Source organism: Falco punctatus (genome assembly GCF_963210335.1).
Source record: "Falco punctatus genome assembly, chromosome: 5".
In the NCBI taxonomy this organism is placed as follows: Eukaryota; Metazoa; Chordata; class Aves; order Falconiformes; family Falconidae; genus Falco; species Falco punctatus.
Window position 1 is genome coordinate 28,078,505 of NC_137584.1, and position 22,684 is coordinate 28,101,188.

General features: G+C 44.8%; 1 protein-coding gene across 1 annotated transcript in view; it reads right to left on the reverse strand.

Moving 5' to 3' along the window:
- Positions 1 to 22,684, reverse strand: part of LOC308064460 (uncharacterized protein) — a 122,810-nt gene that overhangs the window by 47,405 nt on the left and 52,721 nt on the right. Inside the window, exon 6 of the mRNA XM_080388999.1 lies at positions 1 to 22,684. This exon is cut by the window's left edge and continues 47,405 nt beyond it; it is cut by the window's right edge and continues 12,618 nt beyond it. The gene's annotated coding sequence lies outside the window, so the exon portion shown is untranslated.

A 22,684-nucleotide genomic window follows, 5' to 3' on the forward strand; every position in this document is an offset into this window, starting at 1 on the left:
ACCTCAGCACCATTTCTCACTAGGTCAGTTAATGGTTTCTACGTCTGCTCAATTTTCTGAACAGCGTATTTTGTTCTGCTCAGGTTAGTATAGCATGCCTATCATTGTGACATCTCAACACCTCCCTGCAGTGTGACAACCCACTTCCCTGATGTGCATCTGTCACACGTTGATCCTTCTTTTTTTCTCTCTTCTCCTCCCAGGGAGAAATCTTCATAGATGAAAATAAATATGAATATATGCGGTTCACTTTTCAAATATAGCTATATAATGCGTTTATACACTCATACGTTAAATACAACTTTGTTAAAATATGGTTATTGATGCCTGCTATTATCTGTGCCTTCAGTGTTGAAGGCGGAGTTGAAGAAATGCGTCTTAGCAAAGTACCTGGGTTTCTGGTAGGTCATACATCTTACTGAAATTTATTCCGCAGACTTGTGTAGGAGCCTGAGAAATTTTAGCAGAAGCAAAAAAGAGAACTATTTGTTACAGAGCCTCAGACAATCTATCAGGTGTTCATGCAACACACTCCACAGATAAGCTCTGAGATCTCAAGCTGGACGTAGCAGATACCCAGATTTAACAGCGAGGAAGGTAACATCATGACTAACACTGAGCTTTGTACTCGGCATCTTGATAGCACTTTTAACACTGCAGCACTGGCTGATTCACACAGATGTGCAGTCACCCTGCTTTGTTGATGACACCGACCTGGAGAAGTTGAATGCTTTGTCCTTTGTCATATGCCAGGCTACTGCAGGGTCACAAACAGAAACTGGGGCATTGGGACACAGCCCCGTGCTCTAATTATGTGGCAACCAGCATCTTGCTTACCCAGACTACTTATGTGCATCTGCTAAGAGAGGCGATTGACACACTTCCCATTGCGTTTTTTGCAGGCACACATGTAACTGCCTTGCCAAATGTGCAGCACCTACACATGGCTTTGAATATTTCCTCAAACCTATTTTCCTTTAACCCTTTCAAGCATGCTGCTGACTGTGGTTAATTACAGCTTTAGAGAGAAACCTATCACAACACAGCAGTATATTTCCTAGAGGTACAGAGGTTCCAATACGCACATCTGCACAGCATTCATTGCTTTTCTAACAGTCCTATACAAAACAACATTTCTGTCATTACATTTTTAATATAACAATTCCCATGGGAAACTGTTGATGAGGACTGGGATACAGATGAACAGAAAGCAGAGAGTGCAAGATGAAGGGCTGTTCTCAGCCCACAGATAAGTGATGTTTCTTGTAGGGGCTTATCATTAATTTCAAAAGAATGGTAAATTCTGCCATTTTTAGTAAAAACTACTAAACCAACAGGGAGACTGGATTTGATGGAGGTGTTTTTTAAGTGAAGAACTTCCTTGAGTATAAGAAAATGTCTCAGATGTCACGTGTGGAAATCATCCAAGTCCACAGTACTACCGAGAACAACCAGAGCCAAATCAGCTCTTTTAGCTCCTTTCCCATGCCTGGATCTGCAGAGCAGATTTCTCAACCCCTACAGATCACACCACAGGGGGGAGGACTTTGACACAGGGACAAAGGATGGCCAGATATCAAGATGTGGCGGCCTAGGAAATCAGCTGAGCCATGGCAAGGCTACTCTCAGGCCTCACAAATGCTGTTTCATAGCAGTTTGTACTGTCACATACATTCCTTGTGACTAGGAGCACGTACCTGTGGGTTTTCACAGTTCAGCTCACCATCAGTAACTCATTAACTCAAATGCTTGCAACTGTCTGTCCGTAACTTTATAGTTTGACCTTGGGAAAACCACTCACACCTGACTCTGTTAATCTATTAATTGCTCCCTGGCAGGTGCTGATCTTCCTTGTCTTTTTCTGAAATGGAAACTTGACGGATTCAAGCTCTGTGTGACATTGTGCCTCAGATTCCCCGTCAGAAAAGCAGAGATAGTAACATTTACCTACCTCAGCAGGTAGTTTGGATGCTTAATTAATCCTCTCAAAGCTTCTTAAGACATAGAAAGAAGTTAAAAAATAACTTTTAATATAATTTTCACTGTGTAATTAAAAAAGCACAAAAAGCTGTTTTCCCAAGCAAAAAATAGTCTGATTAAAAGAATTAAAAACTATTCATTTCTTTAAGACCTAGTCAAAAAGCAAGACCCTTCCAGTAGTTCATCTGACCTGATGTTTGACTGAACAAATTCAAAGGCAACAATTCACTCGTGACTAAAATAACATGGTTTCAGCCATTTCTTTTAATCAAGTTCAGCCAAATATCATATTTTGTAATGGATAACTCAGTCAAGGGCTGTTTAAGCCTCTGAATACAATTTAACAAGAGTCAGCTCAACGAAGGCTCATGCAAAAGATGGCTGCACCAGGAACTGTGACACTGAGACACAGTAGCTAATGCTACCAGCATTCCCATACTGTGTGCAAGATCTGACATGCACCTGGTGGGTGGTCACATAGGTGATCAGATCAATTGCTTGGTTAGTCAAAGTCATACAAATTAACTCAGTCGAAATCTGAAGAAGGACTTATGTACGCAGAGGGTGAGGGTTACAGGCTGCCTGTCCATGGGAAAGGCTGTCATTCAGGTCCATGTCTGCTCTTCAGTGCGACACCTTCCATCCAAGAAGTCTTGACCATGGTAGGAGGCATGGGAGGCACACACAAGGTTCTTTGTGCCAGGAAAGGTAAAAGGGTACAGTGTGGGGGAGCACAAGGACAGAGGCCATAATCAGGAGCACGTGCCCTTCAATAACAATAACTTATATGAGGTGTTTGTTGTTAATTATTAATATTTAAATATTACTTAGCACCTTTAACAGTAACACTTCTGTAGGTATAGAGGTAGGACAAAGTTAAGATATGAAAGCCTTTGATAAAATTTTGCTTTTATCACACACATGCCAGCACAAGTTATGGCTGTGTAGGATTGTGAGTATGAGTCACAATACTATACAGGTTTTGCTTTAAGAGAAATGATGGCAGGTGACTGTTGTTGGATTAATAAGGGGGTTTAATCTTCTAATGCCTTAGTGCATTGGTCTGAAGTGTTTGCAAACAAGATAAAGGGATGTTTTATTACTGTGTGTCCTAGAAGACATATGCAATGTCAGGTTATGTTTTTCAGTGTATTTGTACCATCAATGTTTGAGTGGCCAGCAACTTTGGTGACATCACAATGTGACAGAACTGCAAATGTGATGTTCACCAGGAGACTTAAGTTGTTCAAAACACAGTGTGAAGCAGCTATAGGTTATAGCACTACAACGCTTACAACATTATTGCATTAGGAAGCTCACTCGGTTTCAGCATACTGCTGTTTCTCCCATGGGAGCAGTCAGTTTTGTCCACAATAACTTTTACATGACTTAGCAAAGAATTTCAAGCCTGTATTAAACTGACCTAGCTTTGGTTCACAGTCTACATTAGCTTCATACTACCTCTGAGTAGGAGAAATCACAACGCTAAGGCAAAGAGGACAAGGACTGGAGAGAACCTGCCCCTGGCTCCAGGCAACCATCTCATATAACTCCATTTATCCAGCCAGGCAGCTGGGTTACAGAATCCATTTTGCTTTGGTTTTTAATCAATCGTGTTTCAGCTCAGAATGCCCCATGAATGTCTGGCAGAGAACCAATAATATAACAGGTAAGTGATTAAAGGATGCCTGTATGTGGAAATAAAAGCCCAACCTTAGCTGCAGTAGCAGGGACATGATGCCAATGGCACCTGAGAAATGCACAACCCACCCCAGCAAAAGTCACCCTGTGACTTTTTAGTCGTTTACACCTGTGCAAAAAAAGAGATAAAAACCTCCTGCTTGTCTTTGATGAAGTTTTACGTCTACTTTCCAAAGGCATAAATGATTCCACAAAGCTTGCGGCACTGAATACTCATGGCCTATCTATTTCTTATTAGCTATTATAATATATAAAAAATGTTTTACTAATTTGACAGACTTTATTAGTACAGAGGTTAATTGTCTTTCTCTGACACATTTTCACTGCCTACATCTGTGTCATAACATTATTTGCTTCATTAGTTTTTAAAGTGGAACAGCTAAAACTCAGGTTATTGAAATAATGTGTCTATGACTGTGCTTCTGCACCACACTATCTGCTTGCAATTCAGCTGATGAATCACCTTTATTTCAGGCAAAGCTGGCCTTGAGTTTGGAGGAATGCCAGGAAAACAGGTCAGTGTTATCAGCTGTAGGCACTGCTACCCCTTTTCATTTCTTTTGCCATCTTCCAGAAATAGTTCTTTCCTGCAAGAAGGTATTAAGAGTTAAGATGACAGCAGATGAAATATTCCTTTCTCTTTATTGGGAAGCTTTATTTCTTACTGGGCCAATTTTTCAAAGTTTGATTTGTGGTTTTAGCAAAATGCAAGATTTGGCTAGAAGTTCTGGTCTTTAGGCCATTACTCAGAGGCACACATTGGTGCCAACTGAATGATTAAGTAGGAAAAGGATTAGTTGTTTGTGCTGAAAAATCACCAAGAACTTCAGACACACACCAGCACCTACTGATCAAAGGACAAAACAGAAACATGGGTTTCCTGCTGTGAAAATGCGCCTGTCCCAATGGAACATCTCTATCTTGCGGCCCATGTCCAAAAAATGTCAGCGGATGCGTATGAAGTGCTGACGCGATAGTCTGTGTGATACTGGCCCTCTGCAGCAAATGATGAGACGACAAGAAGACCACTGCTGCCCCAAGCAGCTAACAACCCAATTAAGGCCAGTAACAGAAAGCAGACGTACAGAGAGCATAAGGAAACAATAAAACAACATGGGCACAACACTGCTTTTTTGCTTTTTTATAAGATTGTGCTTGATCGGGAATTACAGGATGTGATAGCAGAGATTGAGCACACTGCCCCAGGAGGCTCCTTCCTGCCCTCTGTTCCCGTGTAAGATGAAGACGAGAGTCATGTGTGGTGGCACAGCAGCTGCCTGGCTATGGCTGCATCTCTTACAAAAGGGATAACTCTCGTGCTATGGATGACTGCATGAGTCAGCGGGAGCATGTCCTTTCACTTTCGGTCCTAAATGTGCCTCTGTGCACAGCTCACTACCTAACTCAGGCATGCTCATTTGGTATCATGTCCCTTCACCGCTGATGATAAAATGCATTTTAGCACTCCTGACTTCACCCCCTGAACGACCTCCCTGTTGTAGCCCACCTTCCTCCAGGGATTTCTTCTCTCCTTTCTCTGCCTCACTGGGTTCCCTGTTTCACATAAGAAGGATGCTAGGAACATTTCCTGACCTTTCGTACATTCAGTAATATAAGACTACAGAAGAAAGACAGCTGGAGGAAAGCCCAGATGCAACAGTCTCAAAAAGGTGCCTCCACACTGTCCATGTGGCCTGACCTGCATGGCTCCTGGACGTGCGCAGTGTCAGCGCCGTGCTGGTCTGCTCACCCCAGGCTCCAGCCCCAGGTCAGCATATGGCAGGAATGCCAAGCATAGCCAACGGGGACAAGTCTCCCCACTCGTACACCCACTCTGCACAGGCGTAGCTCACTCCAGAGCACATGGTGTGGATGCAACAAGCCCATTCCAGGGTGATTTCGCTCCCAACAGGACGGACACGAGCTGGCCTGCAACAACTTGCCGATCAGATGGGGTTTACCCCCCACTGCTGGCCACAAAGGTGATATGGACAACCTTGAAATGCCACTAGCCAGAATGTCAGTGGTCTTGTCCCAAGCTACACTGCAGCTTGTGTGGGCAGCCCCAAGCTGGTTTCGTACAAGCTTGCTATGGCACAGCCCAGGAGCATCCCAGGAGAGCAGCATGGAGCTCATTGCAGCCACCTGCCTGCTGTTTGTTCCCAGCTCCAAGCAGCTGAAACACAACTATGCATTGCTATGGCTACACTGGGTTTGATACCCCGCTCAGCGCTAGCTCAGGCACAGCTAAGAGCACATCTTCAGATGCAGGATAAACCCAGCACAAGCAGCCTGTCAGCAGCGGCTGCTCCCTGTGCAGCTATTCCCCTGCACATCCCTTCTCCCAGTTCCACTTGCTGCAGAATGCAATCATGGAGTACAGTGCACACGGGCAAGAAACATAATTACACATGCACACACACACTATGTTGAGCCCTTCATAACTACATTTTAAATTGGTTTACTTAGAATTCTTTCAGCTAGTAATTTTCACCCAACTCTAATGAACTCCAAGCACTAAAATAAATGTAACAGCATCTTTACCTGGTGTTGCCTCTCTCTTCTGCCTTAAGACACCGTACCCCAGTTTGTTGGGCATTGGGAATTTGAATAAGGCCAGTTTTAGGTTCAACTTTCATTACAAGCAAGCACCAGACTTTCGTTCTAAGCCACCAAAATGCACTGGCAAAATTCACACGTGCAAACCAGTGGCAGCTTCCGTCTCTGTGGAATCCCACAAGTATTTTTTTCAGTTTCAGTTCCCGCACCTCTGGATATATCATAAATGTACAGCTGAAACAGAATGCAAAAACTCAGTGCAGATGGATGCCTGATTCTCATCCAGAATCAGTAATTAACTTACTTTCCCCTAAAACTGAGCCTGAACCAAAGATGGCTAAGCTCAGTCTGCATCAAAGGAAGCAGTTCACAGCTTTTTACTTGCTATGCGAATGTTCTTACACACACAACTGTAAAATCTGCATTTTCATGAGCAAGTCAGCATTTCTTTGAGTTGTCTCTGGCCTATACTTGCCTGCCTGCAGCTTGCATTCACAGTTTAGGAAAGGAGGCTTGAAAATTCAACCCCAAGTATCTTCAACTTGACTCACCAGAGCTATGTATTTCCCATATCCTTCTAGCTGCCTTTCATGACATGGCCACTTTCTCTATCCTTTACTTTTCTGGGTATGTCCTGTGTTGGCTGGAGCCCAGCACCTGGCGTAAAACCTTCAGGGCTGTTAAGAAGAAGGGCAGTCATTTTCCCTCGGTTCACACGCACCCTTAATAACTCTCAGCAGCACAGCAGTGTGGATCCAGCTCTCGGCAAAGCTTTAATAGCAAAGCTGAAGGTGTGAAGCTTCATTACTTTTAAAATATACTACATAGTTCTGCATATTCACTACTATACATAATGCTCCAGCTTACAGCACAGAGTGCTTTCCAGCCACCGAGCTCAGTGCTTTATTCATACTAAGGAATTAAGGTTCCCAGAATTCTGTAAGACTGGATACTATTTTTAGCTTGTCGTTGTGGGTGGTGAGTGAGAAACAAAGAGGTTAACTGCCTCGCCAGAGGGCTCAGCATGGCCACCATCATCTACCCCCACACGGCTGTCCAGGACCAAAACCAGCAGGGATGTCCTGGTCCTTAATGCCAATTTCTGAGGTTTCACTGGTCTGGGGGAGGTCGGAGGAGAGGTGCCAGAGCCAGAAAAACATGTCAGTATTTAAATCACTGGACAGAAAAACAAGTAAGAAGGAAATTAATTTTCCAAACGACTTTTTTTCTCTCTGCATCATGAGTCACCTCACCTGCTACCAGCTGGCTCACAGGGATCATCTGCCCTTGGGCTTTGCCTTCTCTTGCCACATGCCCTCCCCAAGCAGCTCTGGCCACATCACACTCCCCTCAGCACTGACTCTCACTCCCTGCCTCTCCGCTCGACCTGAGCAAGCTATTTGCCCTTAGTCAACTCTTGTTTATGGGTTCCGATACAAAAGACAAGTGTTCATATGGCATACTGTATCTAGGAAAATGTCATGCTTCATACATTCAGTTATCAACCACTATGCCAAGTGCTTTATGTTATCTACAAAAAGCAGACTTCAGAGGGAAATGAACTACAGCAAATCAAAGTCTATTACTGGGAAAGAGAGGAGAGTTGTAAGCCAGGCTTGCAGCATTCTTCCAGCTGCATAACTTTCTAAATAACTTTAACCAGCCAAAGAGTCAATAAATGTTCACCCAGTTGCAATCAAAAATAACAACTCACGTGCTGTTACCTAGAAGGGCTTTTCTATGCCCCTGGGGCACACCATCCCACACAACTGCAGAAGACAGCAGCCTGCTGGTTCCGATAGCAGGAAGAAGGGTGAAAAATGTCTCACACACCCCCCAGCAGCTGGGAAGGAAGCAACGAGAAAGTCTCACTCATCCCACCCAATGTCTCCAGATGCCACTGCCACCCCACCTCAAAACTCAAACCAGTGCAGCACTTAGGCTTACCCTCCTATCCACACACCCAGGGATGAGCACTGCTGCGAGTGGCTGCTCAGCAGGACAGGGAGGTAACGTGCATGGCTTCAGCCCTGATGCGTTGAATTCATCAGTCCCTGCTGCCCTGTTATTTCCCATCTGCCCTTATTTATACACACTGCAGCAGCACCTGGACCAAAGTGCAAGAGCTTGGGCCTCCTTACCGAATAGCTGCTCCCTACCTGCAGAAAGCCTCTACTCTCTGCAGTCAGTTCTGCAACAGTTTGAGCACTGCATGGGAGCAAATGTCAAGCAGCCTCATCCACCAACTACCGCTGTAGCCAAGTCCATACTCACCACTCAAAAAATAACCCAGATATTTCTGTCCTAGTGCAAACCAGTTCATTCCTGGTTCACAGGAATGAAACAAATAGGATTTTTTTTTTCCTAATCTTGATGCTGAAAGACCGAGAGTCACTGAATAAGAGGTGGCTTTGAAACACGCCAGCTCTTCTGGATTCGGGGCAAAGGATATGAAATTCAGAAATTAAACCTCAATCCGAACTTTATAGCTGCTTGTTTGTACTGGGATAAGACAAAAACAGCGGCCCGGATTCATTAAAACTTTGGTGGTTTGGACTTTGGACTTGCATCTGGATTTGACAGTGTGGGTGTACATATAACAGCAGTGAGGAAATTACCATAGGAAATTTAAGGCACCAACACAGAAATCTGCAGCCAGTAAGAACAATAAAGAGGAACTGTTTAAATATCAGGAACAAACAAAATCCTAACAATGGGATAGCTCCACAGCTAGATAGGAATCTCAAAATTGTCAGTCATGATTCATAAAAGCAGAAGTATTCAATAAATATTTCAGGTTTGTATTTGGAAAGTAGCAGGATGATGTATTCTTATCTCACAGTGATAAGGAAACACTTTCTATTCCATCAGTTACTTAGGGGAAAGTTAAACAGCAGCTATCAAAACTGAACATTTTTCAATCAGCAGCACTTGGTAAGCTGCACCCCAGCATATTAAAGAGTGTGCCAAAGAGTTCTCCAAAATGTTCGTGTTGATTTTTCACACATTCTGGACTACTGGAGAACTTCCACAAGACAGGCAAAAAGCTCATGAGGCATCACTGTTCACAGAGTGTAAAACAAGCAGCCTGGGCAATCACAGGCTGGTTAGCCTAACACTGACCAAGGAATCAAGTGGATCGACGGGAAGGGTTAACAAAGCAACAGTCTTTTTTCCCCCACATCCTTTCATGACTAGTACAGCCCAGCATAGCTCCTGGCCCAGACACACAGCTCCACAAGTCCCCTCTGCCCCCATGTCTCATTTGCATTGAAGCTTCAACCTGCTCAGACAGGCTTATGTGGGTCAGAGTTGAAAAAGGCTTAAAAGATGGCAGCGTAATTAATAGTCATCAGCATGGCTTTGTGGAAAAGTCTTGTCAAATGAGCTTGGTGTTGCTTTTTGGTGAAATTACAAGTTTAGCTGATAAAGGTAGCTGTATCTATGTCATGGGTTTCAACATCTGTGAGGCGTTTAATGCAGTCCCACACAGTATTCTGATTAAAATAATTAGCACTATCCACAATTAATGTACCTCATATTAAATCAATTAAAAGCTAGTGAGCCAATAGCACTCAAAAAGGCTCTCCTGATTCATCCCCATCTTCATAAGATGTCTAATGGGATCCCACAGAAACATCTTAGCCCAGTGGTGTTCACTACCCTTAGCAATTACCTGGAGAAAATGAAGAAATGTTGCTATTGAAAGCTAGATCTGATTAAAAAAACCACTGGATTAGTAAATAATGGAGAGACAAATAGTAATACTAGCAGATCTACATCATTAGGTCAAGTGGATTCACTGGAACCTGACTTTTAAGAAGCCACATGCATCAATGTCTTGAAATCTGTAACACCTTAATACATGGCAGGAGCCCCACAGCAGGCACAGAAAGATCTAACAGGTAGTTTCCACCTTAGCATTCTGTGGTGCTCAGTTGGACTAGATTTTTCCTAGGTATGTCTACTAAAGTGACCAGAAGAGAAGCAGGCATCAATGCTGAATGTCAAACACAGAGTATTCACGTATGCTGGCTCTAGGATAGCGAGACAAATTTGAGAGACTGTGCCGTGAACATTCAGTCTCCCGGAAGCTCAGCAGTGAACTCTGCTGCGTGATCCCGATTTCTTATTCCCTTTGATTTTCCACAGTCTGCCTCAGCCTTTGGCCCAAGCACTCCTGCTTCCAGGCATGCGGTTAGCCTGCGTAGTTGAACAGGACACAGTCATGGCCTTATCCATGCTCTTATCCATGCTCTCCCTACACTTAATTACAGAGGACGCAGCTACTGATGGTATGTGTCAGGGCTCAGCAAAGAGCATACAAGAAGTCACAGGAACTCAGGAACTTCCATACTGCCCCATACTCCAGCATAAGGATGTATTACATGCTGACTCATAAAGCTCATAAAAGTTTAGCGAGTACTTTTTTTCTGAGAAGGGAAGGGGAGGGGAGGGGAGGGGAGGGGAGGGGAGGGGAGAGGAGAGGAGAGGAGAGGAGAGAAGGGAATTCTTTGAGCAAGGCTTTGAACTCGACTCTTTCCACTGTTTCAAAGCCATTTTTTCCAATAGGCCAGCACCCCAGAGTCTGGGGGGCTGATTTCTGCCCCACTGTACACTCATCTCATTTGGGGCTGAGTAAAACCTCACTTTATAGCCCTGAGCTCCAAAGACTTGGTTTCCCCAGAGCAGGTGCTTCCCAAAATAGCCCCACCAGTAAACCTAAAATCTGACCTGACAGGAGCAACAGGAGCAAGGGACACGTCTGGTAATACTGACCCTCCACAGTTGCTGCACCTTGCTGTGGCAACAGGGACACCTCCAAACTGAAACACGTGAACCACGCTTCAGTGCTGTCAGCTCAGTCCCAGCCTGGAGAACAAGCCATTTTCCAAAAGGCTTAGGCAGAGGAATTATCATCCTGTAAAATACCAGATTCTGGATCCGGGGCAGGGACTTGTACCCCACTTTAACATCTCTGTGGGACAACTCAGCAAACGAGGGAAGAAGGATACTAAATGCTGTCTCCGTGTGCTGGGCAAATGAGTTGTAATTGTTGGTAGACACAATTTTGTGCTCATCAAGCCTCAGCCATAACACTCCAACAATGCAAGAACCAAAATAAAATTAATACCGTGTCATAAACAGGAGGCATATTTCTTAGAGTGACATTCTTTAATTGCCCTGACACTACATATGAAGAAATTCTGTATATAAAACTGCAGAGCAGCCTTTGCAAAGCCTATGTCCAAGAAATAATGTGGCAAAAGGCTCAGAAAGCTCACCATTGCCTGTATGCCTGGCGGAGCTGACTAAAAGACCAGTAGCAGCTGGCAGGAAATGGGTAAGAAAGCTGACCACAGATAAACTGTAGGATGCTAAAGAGTAGCAGAAGATATACTCTGGGAGAGGAAGCCAAGCTGTCAGGTCACACTGTAGTCTAGTGCATACAGTACATACAGTCTGCTATTGAAGTATGTGACCGCCAGATAATGGTCAGGGGACACAGCTGTCAGCCGACAATGAAGTAACTCCAAGGAGCCCAAAGCAGAGTGTGGTACAGCTGCGGATGTTTCTGTTGAGCAGGATAAAGCCTGCCTGTCTTAAAGGTACCATAGCAAATTCAGTGTCATGTAAGCAGCACTAGATAATTAGGTTCACGATGCTTATTTAAATCAGCACTATCGAAACAGGACATCAGCAAAAGCTCCTAACAGACGGGCCTGATCCAAGCGTACACAGAAGCATTCAAATACTTACAACGTAGCCTAAATAAAACATTTGGGTTTCATACGTATTTTGCAGGCAACGCTGCCAGCAGTGTCAGGGAGGGTTTTTCTCTGTGCCACAGAACTGGGAAGTCAGCGGCTGTGTGGAGGCGGTGGGGGATTTACCGCTGCTTCAGTGGGAGCAGGACAGGGCCTCAGGTATCATTTAACACAGGAAGGCTGTGCCCAGGCTGGATGCTAGCGTATCCGCTGTGGAGATATTGAGCTTTCCTCATTATATGAAGAAGGTAATTATGGGACATTAACCTGCTGGGTGGCAAACGGTGCAGCGTGCTAAGTGGATCCAGGAGAAATGTGATGACAGAGCAGGGCATGTTTTGCTGGTTTTGCCAAACGGCCAGAAAGCGGCTGCTGGATCATACAGGGATCAAAGAGCAGGCATTTAAAATACACCGAGTAACGGCTTATAAATACCGGTTCGTAGTCACACAGCTCTCCAGGAGAGTATGTCAAATGATCCATTGGCTGAAACCTTGTTTTGGGCTCAGGAAGCTCCTAAGGTGGAGGAAAAGAGCCTCATCCAGATCCACAGACATGTTTTTAACAACATTTGCTCAATGAGAGATGGCAGGGACCCTGACAGGTGACACTGGCCTTTGGACCGCTCCAGGAGACGCCTACACTCACCCGCAGCGCCCAAAGGAAAAATTAACCACGCTCCAGCTGTGCAAAGACATTTCGGCACGAGGGACAGCCGCTGCCTTGGCAGCAGTGCTGCAGCTAACGGCAAAGGGAGACCTATGAGCAGCCAAGGGCAGAAACTGCCCTTCAGCAAGGCAAGGGGCCTGAAGCAAAAGCAAGAAGGGTGAGCTGCCGTGTGCTCACGAATGGCTTTTCCCTTTTCAGTGTGCAGAATGAGAGGATTCGATGCATTAACTAATGTGACATTTGCTTTGGCAGTGTTGGTTTTTTTGTTTTTTTTTTTTAAATTCCAAGCATCCTCTAACTAATGGAAACAACAGGGCTTTGCACCTGGGAAGGCCGTTGTGCATTTCTCTCTGATAGGCAGGATATCAGGGTTAGCTAAATATGAGTTCAGCTGCGGGACTGACTCACCGCTTGTTCCTGGAACTGTCTGAAGGAGGGGAGGATGCTGTGGGCAGGCTCTAACTGTATCATCTGGGTTAGGGCCGGTAGCAGATGGTCCTAAAAACATACTTCCATGTGGGTTTAAAATAGCGCAGCACCCACAATCAGCTGAATGGGGAAATGTGAAAAAGGCTTGTCACACAAGGAATGCTGCTGTGAAGATCTGCAGTCAGGAGGGGATCCAAAGCTTCACCAGCCCTCGCAGTGTGGAAGTGCCCGAAGCCCAGCTCTCCTCGCTCGCTCTGGCTCACACTGCTGCCCTGCCCCACGGGCCCTGGCAGGGGTGTTCTGGCCTTCCTATCAAATTGCATGCAAGAGAATGATCTTTTTATCCCCCACCATAAAACAAAATGAGGAAACTTTGTCTGAAAGCAGCTTTTCTAGTGAAGCAGCACTCCCTGTCCACTGTGGTGCGAAAGCTTGAGCCTCAAAACCTACATTTAAAAAAAGAATAACTTCTCTTTCACGAGTCAACCTGCTGTACGTGTTTGGTCAGCAGCAATGACAGCCCTAAATAATCCCAGCCTGTAGTTACGTCCTGCTGGCTGCTCTGATACCACAGAGTAAGAGGTGGTGACAGGGGAGGGATCGGCAGTCGGAGCCAGCCGAACCACCCCAGGGTCAGTGGGGAGCACCCCAAGGAGCACCAGAAAGACCCCCCAAGCGTCAGCCATATGGCCAGTTTTCACAGCGCACAGCAGCCCAAGCAGAGTGGCTCGCTGGCCATGAGGGAGGCCAAGTGGCCCAGGGAGCACCACAGGACTGCCCTCGTCCTTGCCTCAGTCCATCCGAGGTCAACCCAGGGTAACCAGCGATGGCTAACCTCACCTCAGGGTGCTCATTTCCTCCAGCTCCCTCTGCAGCCAGCAGAGAGACCCCTTCCCAGCGCACAGCCTAGGACCCTGCTACTGATGTCTTCTGCTTGAGGAGAGCCAGCGTGACTTGCTTCTCAAGGCTTAGGTTAATCCCCAAAACTCCCAGCGCCCGAGGGAGCGGGCTGAAGTGAAACCAAGGGACTGCATTGCTGTTCGTGTGCCTGGCTTCCTTGGGCCGATGGCTACAGAGATATGGGGAAGAAAAGAACACCCAGCCCTTCCCCCAGCCTTCCCCCTATCCTCCCTGCTGCAAGGGCTGTTACTGGAAAAAAAGCCTGATTCCTCCTCAGGCCCCATACTTGTGTCTCAGCAGATGTGCAAACACACCAGCAAAGCTTTCTTGCTCCATCCCATCTTCCCCACCTCCTGCCTTTTTGCCATGCAAGCACCAAGAGCAATCTGGGCTGTAACCTTTAGAGGAAGAAAAATATCAGAGACACATCTGTTTTTACAGCTAATTGGCCACAGTTTTTGAAATGGGCAGAAGTGGCTCACAGGAACAAAAAGAGATCCCTGAGAAGCCCTGACCCCTGTGGGGGGCCGGCTCTAGCTCCTAGAGTAGTTTTTGGCAAATGTCTCACTGACACCAGACAGACGCGTTGAGGTTAGCTTGAGATTGCACCAACTGCTGGTGCACAGTCCGGCCCCATTTGCTCCACTGGAATCTTGCATGACTATGCAGCAGTGAATTTGGCCCTTCCTTAAAGTACATTTTGAAAGCAAAGATTTTCCTAGGCACTACCTCAGTCTCAAAAAGCAAACACATGGTATCTACATCTTGCACTTTGTTTTCAACATCTCCTGTAAACTGTTTTTAGCACTGCAAGAAAGCATTTCAGAACACAATTTAAAAAACTCTTTTCTGTGTTTGGCTTGACTGGATTTTTATCTGTACAAAACTATTAGTACAGCACTGGCTTGTTATGCACTTACTGCCAATACAATAAAGGCTGTAATGACATGTTTGAGATGAGGATTATTTATTACTGCCAATGGTTGCAGAGAAAATGCTCATTTGGGCAGAGTGGGCTGAGGGAAGGAAAGGCTGTTCTGGTGTTCGCTGCAGCCTTCACTCATTACCTTTTCCAGAAAGCATTAAGCTTCCTGCCTGCACTTGCAGTACATATCCCACCATTTTATCAGGAGACAGTCTCCAAAATCTAGACTCAAGAGATTTTAAGAGATGGGAAAGCTATCTGAGTTCACATAGGGTTGCCCTTTCCACCCATGTTTTCACATTTTGGTTCTAGCCAGCTGCAGCAAAGGAGCTTCCCTCCACATTCACTGCCTACTAGACCCCTCCGAACAGACTCGGCTATGCAGGAATGGTCACTATTCTGTGCAAACTGCAGTTGCACAAATAAGGCAGGGCACTTTCTAGATGCAAAGGAAGGCACAAAGGTATGGTCTTAAAAGATATGAATAGCACTTCTGTTTCTGCCTCCACGTATGCAGAGGAAATTCTCCAAAATCTCTAAGATAATCTCTTTCCTTGCTGCTTATGCAAACTATACGCCCCTCTAACTGGAAATTATCACCTCCCCAGGACTCTACTTACTTTTACTGCCTCTCTCATCTCCCTCCAAGAATTCAACATACAATAGTGAAATAGCAAGCCTAACATATGCCACAGTCTGAGTACATAATATTTTGCAATAAATGTAAATTATATATATAAACAGAAAGAGCATGACTGTGAGAAAGAACAACCCTACCTACTTCCCATTGATGTTATGCAAACACCTTTCACACGTGTCTTTGCTCACTGCATGCAAACAGTGAGTATGCGTACTGCCATACCCACAAAGCATGCATTCCTCATTAAAATCCATGCAATAAATTTGTATCTGATTGACTTTTAAATCCTTCACCTTCCCACAACTCCATCTTCCCCAGATCTAGTGCTCCAAATGCTGTTCACTTCTTCAGGCAGCCTGTTGCAGTCAGGGTCTTCTGCCTCCATTAGTGGAGAGCATCCTCCCATCCCTATGGATGTTACTGGCTTGAACCCCAGAACTGGTCACATCCAGTCTCACATGATCAGCAACAAGGTGAAAAGGTGATATACACGAAGCCTAGCATCATGCGAAAGGAATATACTGAGCTTTCCAACAAGGCACTATTTTTTTGGAAAATCAAGGCACATGAGGACATTAACATGCTTCATTTTCACATAGGGAAAGTTTTTCTCAGGTTATTTTTAGAAAGATTTACTGGTTTTAATTTTGGTAGTTGGATCCTAAAAAAGGAAGCATGGCACATGGCCTCTTAAAAAGTTGCAAAACCCACTCTCAATAAAATTTAATATGCCCTGCCTTGGCTTTTCTTTAATGTGCACTGTGTGGAGTGCAGTGGTATAACATTTTTAGCATCAATCATTTTGGCACACTCCTGAGTAATGCAACTACCTCACACCTCTGTAGATAGGATGTTTATTCAAATGTACCACTTATTTTCTCTGCACTATGTGCATACCCACAAATGTGTGTATTGCTGGCAGCTTTTCCTTGCTCTCCAACGTTATTGCCCAGTGCAGGAGTCACTAAGTGCATGGAGATCAAGAGAACTGCACACAAACTCACTGTAACAGGCCAGATTGTCATCCCAGCAAAACTGGAGCTCTGATGAATACATGTGGATATGTACTCTGGGTGTGCACTGTGTATGTCTAGGTAAATTTCCTATCCACTAATCCCTCATGGAACAAGGGTGGCCAAATCTGCTGCTGCAGTGAACCAATGGAGTCCTGTGTAATTTGACAGAGCTGTAACAGGTCAAAGCAGCTGAATGGTTGGCTCCAATGCACTGGAAAGCTGCTCCAGGAAAGAATTTTGCTGCCATATCTATTATGTGAAAGCAACGCTGCTATAGATTCTACCATTTATTGCATACTTTGTGTCACTGGTGCAGTCAGGAGAGTGCAGTATACAATAAAGAGGAGCAGGAACACACACATACAGGCACATACACACACACACACACAAGCACAGAGCATAAAACACTCCTAAAAACCTAATAACAAACTAAAACTGTTAGGATACAATACCAAAATAGACAAAAACTGTAGTGTACCGCAGGAAGTATGAGAGATCAAAGTGTCACCAGTAACCTAGGTCCCAGAAGTAACTGGGAATTTGTTCCCATCCCCTAAAAAAGTTCATTCAAGTATCACCATATGTCCTGGATGTCACCTGGAGCTTTGGCTTCGTCAAGTTAAAATGTGCGCAACAGGGGACTGCACCCATCACAGCTGATTATTTATTCAAGTAGATGTTAACTGCTAACATTTTGGCGAACCACATAGATCTCCTTGAACTGCAAGCCCAGCTTTCTACAGGATGGGTTGAATACCATGACTATACAGAAGAGGACTTCAAGAAGAAGCCCTTGTTAGTCAGTATGTCCCCTGTTAGTCCTGTTAGTCAGCATGTCACTGCAAAACTATATAAATAAGCTCATATTCCCCTCTAGGTAAGGTTATAAAACGGCTGTGTGAAAAGTACTACTGATTTAAAGCAAGCATCCTCACTTTCCTAAAGCTAGTTTTCCTCGAGGGAAAGTTTCTCATAAAACACAGAGATCCATAACATTTGGGGTTTTAGTAGAGACAGTCAGATCGGCACAGCTTTGAACCTCCCATATGAGATATGCACTAAGCTTTCCAAAGGAACAGGTGGATTTGAAAGCAGAATTAGACATTTCATATTTAATCATCCAGAGTTATCACCTAAGACTGATTTTCAGACAATTGGATGTGAATTGGCCACAGGACATGGTTAAAAGGAAGTTCATAGAAAATAGAGCACGTGAAATCTGGAGCCAAAGTACATATGGCCTAATTTAAAAACAGGATTAAAGGAAATTCACAAAGTCATTTTGCTGCCAGATTTAATTATTATGTTTAATATGTGAGATCACCTGAATCTACTTTTACTTGTTTTGTGCCCCATTAGGAGTTTCACAGGAGCAGTAATATGATTGAGTGGCCCTTGTGAGGGATGAAGCTTAGGCTGCTTTGAAAAAAATTGAATTAATTTGAAATGATTCTTTCCAGGTATGACATTCTTGGAAACAGATGTGAGGATAAGGAGGGAAGGCATCAAAAGTACAGATAGCGAGACCTATAACCATACCCACTTCTTTGTATACACATCGGCACCTTTTTAAATATTCGCAGAAATACTGTAATGCTAGAAAGCCTAATCATGTAAGATTACAATTGATGGCACTCTCTAGAATTAGGTCAGCATTTGAGATACTACAGTGGCAAGTGCCCTCACACAAATTTTCCATCTCTACTGGTTCCCTAAGATGTGAAAGTTGTGGGGACTGGGCCATAAAGCTTCTTTTGGAAGACGTTACAGGGTAAATTTGTACCCAAAGGTTTCACAGTGGATGATACAGGCCAGATTCCATGTCGCTGGCTGAGTTAGAGCTCCCGTGGAGGAAAGGGAGGCTTACTTTAAGTGACGTTCACAGCCTCTCCACTTGATTTCACTATTGTTGATTGCTTTTGCCTGGAAGGGACTTAGGGGTTTACACTGCTGAGTAGCAGTGTAAACCCCTAAATTGGATGGATAGAGCAGATTTTATACTATTTCCCAAATAAATGGTATCATAAATGGTTTAAATAGTACAGTTTCATAGATAAAATACAATGTAACAACAGAGGAGATGGAGGCAAAAATGATAAGGATGGGGGGGGGGGGGAGCTGAAACTGATTTCTGAAGACAGAACATTGAAAACTTGCACTCAACTCTGCAAGCTACAAGTGCTCAGCTCGCCTGAAAACAAGCCTATGCATATGCATTCTCATTTTAACCTACAAAAATATTTCAAAATCCAGGCCCTGATCTGGCAAGATGCTGAATGTTTTCCCTTTTCATCAGACAAGCCTCTAAAGAGATACTGAAGCGTGCATACTGTAGGAGCCGGAGCGCAGCCACAAAGGCTAATTTACCGAGCCAAAAAGCAGTCATTGCTGCAACTGCCATGCAGACATACCCACTGCCTTCAGCAGAACTTCAGCGAAGACTGAGGGCACTTGTCACTTCACAGGGGGCACTCAATGTCTCCCAGGCTCACGTTGGGTCTACATATGGATGAACCGAGTATTTTTCGTTACAAACACTCTTCCCCTTCCAGGCCTCCTTCGCTTTCAGTTCTGAAGGGTGAATTCATTGAAAACATCTGCACTACTAGAAACATTCTGTGCTTTTTCCAAACCTCATCCCCATAGTGGCTGTGTAGTAACAGAGAATAGACAGAGCTGCATAACACAAGCCTGCAAGCAATGAACTGCAGTAGAGAGAGGATGCCGAATGCTGGAACTTTGCCTCCTACACCTAGGCGCTACCTAGGCTCCCCTTACCTTCTGCGCTGTATTCTGCCCTCCGCCGTAGAGCCAAAAGGTTTCCACAGCAACTGCCACATCACACCGCATCACTCTTACCTCTGCAATACAGAGCACCTCTTAAACGAATTTCACTCGGCAGTCTGTCATGTTAACTTCTGCACACCTACGAGTTGCTACGTGCTCCCCTTGGCATCAAGGCCAATACTGGAATTGTTTTGGGGGGATCTTACATAATATGTATTTCTCCTTCTTTTGTCCCTTTTCCCCCTTTGCACATTGCAGATTTGCAGCAGTAAGGGAAGGAAGGACTCTGTAAGCATGTTACAACAGCACGGTAGAGGCATAAATGGGACTGATCCTGTGTAATTCACAAGCAGCGATATTGTATCCGGGCAAAGACTGCAAGAGCATGTTTATGGCAGTAAACTTTAATGAGACACATGAATTCTTCAAGCAAGGGAAGGGAAAAGATTTATTTTTGTTTGGGGAACAAGGGATGTGGACCAGCCTCCAGCAGGCCTACCAGGAAGGCGTGTGTAAGGGCTTGCGTGGCCATCTGTTTCTCCTCCTTATCAGCGCTCTGGTGCCAGCTGCCTCTGTGGCTCAGCCGTCCCACGTGCAGGCTCCCCTGCCCGGTCCTGCGCTGCCGTCTGCTCCTCACTAATCCCACATAAATGTATGTGCCTGCTTCCCACCGACCCTATTTGGCCACACCCCACCATAAACCCCATATAAATCACAGGAGAGGAAGCTGGCTGGCCCCACAATGGTGCCAGTTAGCTACACTGCTCCCTTTCCTTGAGCTGCTTCTAAGGCACACGAGCGGATGCTGCGCTTGCCTTGCTTCCCACACCACCCATCCCCATGGTTCTCCAGTGCGCCGGACTTCCATTTCTTGCAACACCATAAAAACGTTGTCCAAGCCTGAGCAGCGCCGGGATTTATCTTTGCTGGCGTAGCACCCACATCCCAGCACTGCTGTGCCCAAACTGCAATTAAAGCTGCAAAAACAGCCCAGAAGTCCATACCCCGGATAGACAGGCAATATACAAACCTAATACCAGATAGACAGGCTGATAGGCAAGTTTTAAAGCTGCAGCCACCTGGGAGACACGAAGGGTGATGCAATCCAGCAGTGACAGTTGCCAAAGTCTTCTGACAGAGGAGGCCAAAGACGGGCAGAGTGCCTGCAGGGGCGCCGGGGAGGGGAGCGATGTCCATGGCCTCCATCTGCAGATAGGTGTGAAAACAGGCAGAGCCACAGCCAAACTCCCTTTGGGGTGTCTCGCAGTGCTGGCAGCGTAGCTCTCCACTAAGCCTTGTGCTCAGAGACCATGAACAACAGGGATTGAAAAAATATGTATAACCTGGCTAAAGGACAGCAAGCTGCTGGAGGAATGGAAGAGGGAGGCAGGAGACTGTGGTAGGATGTGGATGTCTGAAGGATGCTGACCCCGACAAGGGTGTGGAGGCCTAGTAAAAGAGCGAGAAATCATCTAGGATGCTAAATTTTGCGTTACTGTTCCCTGAATGAATTACTGGATGAAATCAAGAGAAGAACAATGAAACACAGCCAAGCAGGACAGGCTGACAGATGCAGTGGTGCTTCTTCTCCTTTTCCAGCATCTCTGTAAGGAGGGCAACAGGGAGGAAGGCGTGGGGGCTGCTCCTACGTCTCACCCAAGGAGTGGCAGCCAGAGCCGTCCTTCTCAGGTCACTTGCAGAGGTGGAGAGGGTCCATTTGTATCGTTATAGTGTCTTTGAGCCCAGAAGGTACTGCCATGAACCAAGCCTGGAGACAGTTGCAGAACAATATGATAATGCCACTCCCTGAAGAATTTACCATCAGTCTAAGCGTAAGAGAAGTAACAGCAATTGGATGTAGTCTCTCTGCCAGGGATTTAGAAGTTTACAGTGAGGTGCCACAGCACTTTCCCTAGCTTATCAGCTTCATCTTTGGCTTTACTGCTTTCCAGCCAACAAATTAGTCTGTACAAAAACCAACACTTAATGCAATTTCCACTTCAACCTACATGTTGAACTTCAGTGTCTTCAGTGAACCCAGGGTTAGAGATGGACTGATGCACTTTTCAAGATGGGTTTACAAACTCAGATCTGGCCCAGATTATTACACACTAAAATCAATAATAACTACTTCATAATTTAACTGTTTGTCTGCCAAATGCACTGCACAAACACTATTTCCCACTAGTTTCCCAGTATTGCTACCACCACAGCAGGCTGTGGCTTTGGGATTGAACTCCATAGCAAGACTAAGGACTGAGCTGGACTGACAACTGAATTACAGGACCCTGCTAAAAGCACTTGCTTTATTCCGGTGTTGGATTTGGTAAGGCAATGCAGCAAAGGTCACACCAACACTGGCTTCCAGAACAAAGAGCTTCTCTTTCCTGGGGTGTCAACTGCAGTAGCGGTTACAAACTATTGACTACCTCTTGGAGAAAAGTCAGTAGTCCATCCAATTTATTTCTCATTTTAACTCTTAAAGTGGTGATTTGTATTACAGAACAAGTGATGATCCCAGTGCACAAAGTTTCTTGAGGCATGTTTTTGCAAAAGAGAACCTGGAAACTAAAAAAAAAAAAAAAAATTAGGAAGAAATGAAATGCAGGAGGTGAAATGAAAGGTAGGAGAGGAGATGTTCCATCATTGTATCAAACCTAAATTCCTATTGAAGAACACACTGTCATCTGAAGAAGTACTTCAAAACCCACTAGCGTTTCTGAGGATTTTACTGAGACTGAGCACTAGAAATACAAATTCCTTGAAACAGACAGGCTAAAACTTCCTTACCAAACACCCTGAACAATGTACAAATGTGGATTTGAATAAGATATGAATTCAGGCTGGATCCAGTCCTGCAAGGGTCAACCCCATGTCATACAGTACAAAGCATAACTTTCAGATGAAGGAGAACTGAAAATAAATCCTTGTTCTGCTTTGGCAATTTTCATTTACAGAGATGCAAAGCACAAATATTTATAAACAATATTCTTACAGTACTGGGAGGGTATTCTTCACTTTCAAATAATTACTATTTAAAGAAATTCTGACCTCACTTAAAATGAGATGCAGCATACAAGTATGCAGAGCTTTGTTGGAGAAAATAAATACTATTAAAAATAAAATCAGTGTTGGAAAACCTCAGGCAATAATCCCAACCAATCAGCTTGGCAGGCTTGAAGGCAGACATGCAAGAAAGGCTCAGATAATGCAGTGATGCAAGATGTGAAAGAATCTGCTTTCTTGGGTAAGATAGAAGATCACTGTTTAACACCACCAAAACAACACCTCCAGGCTCTTTTATTTCAGT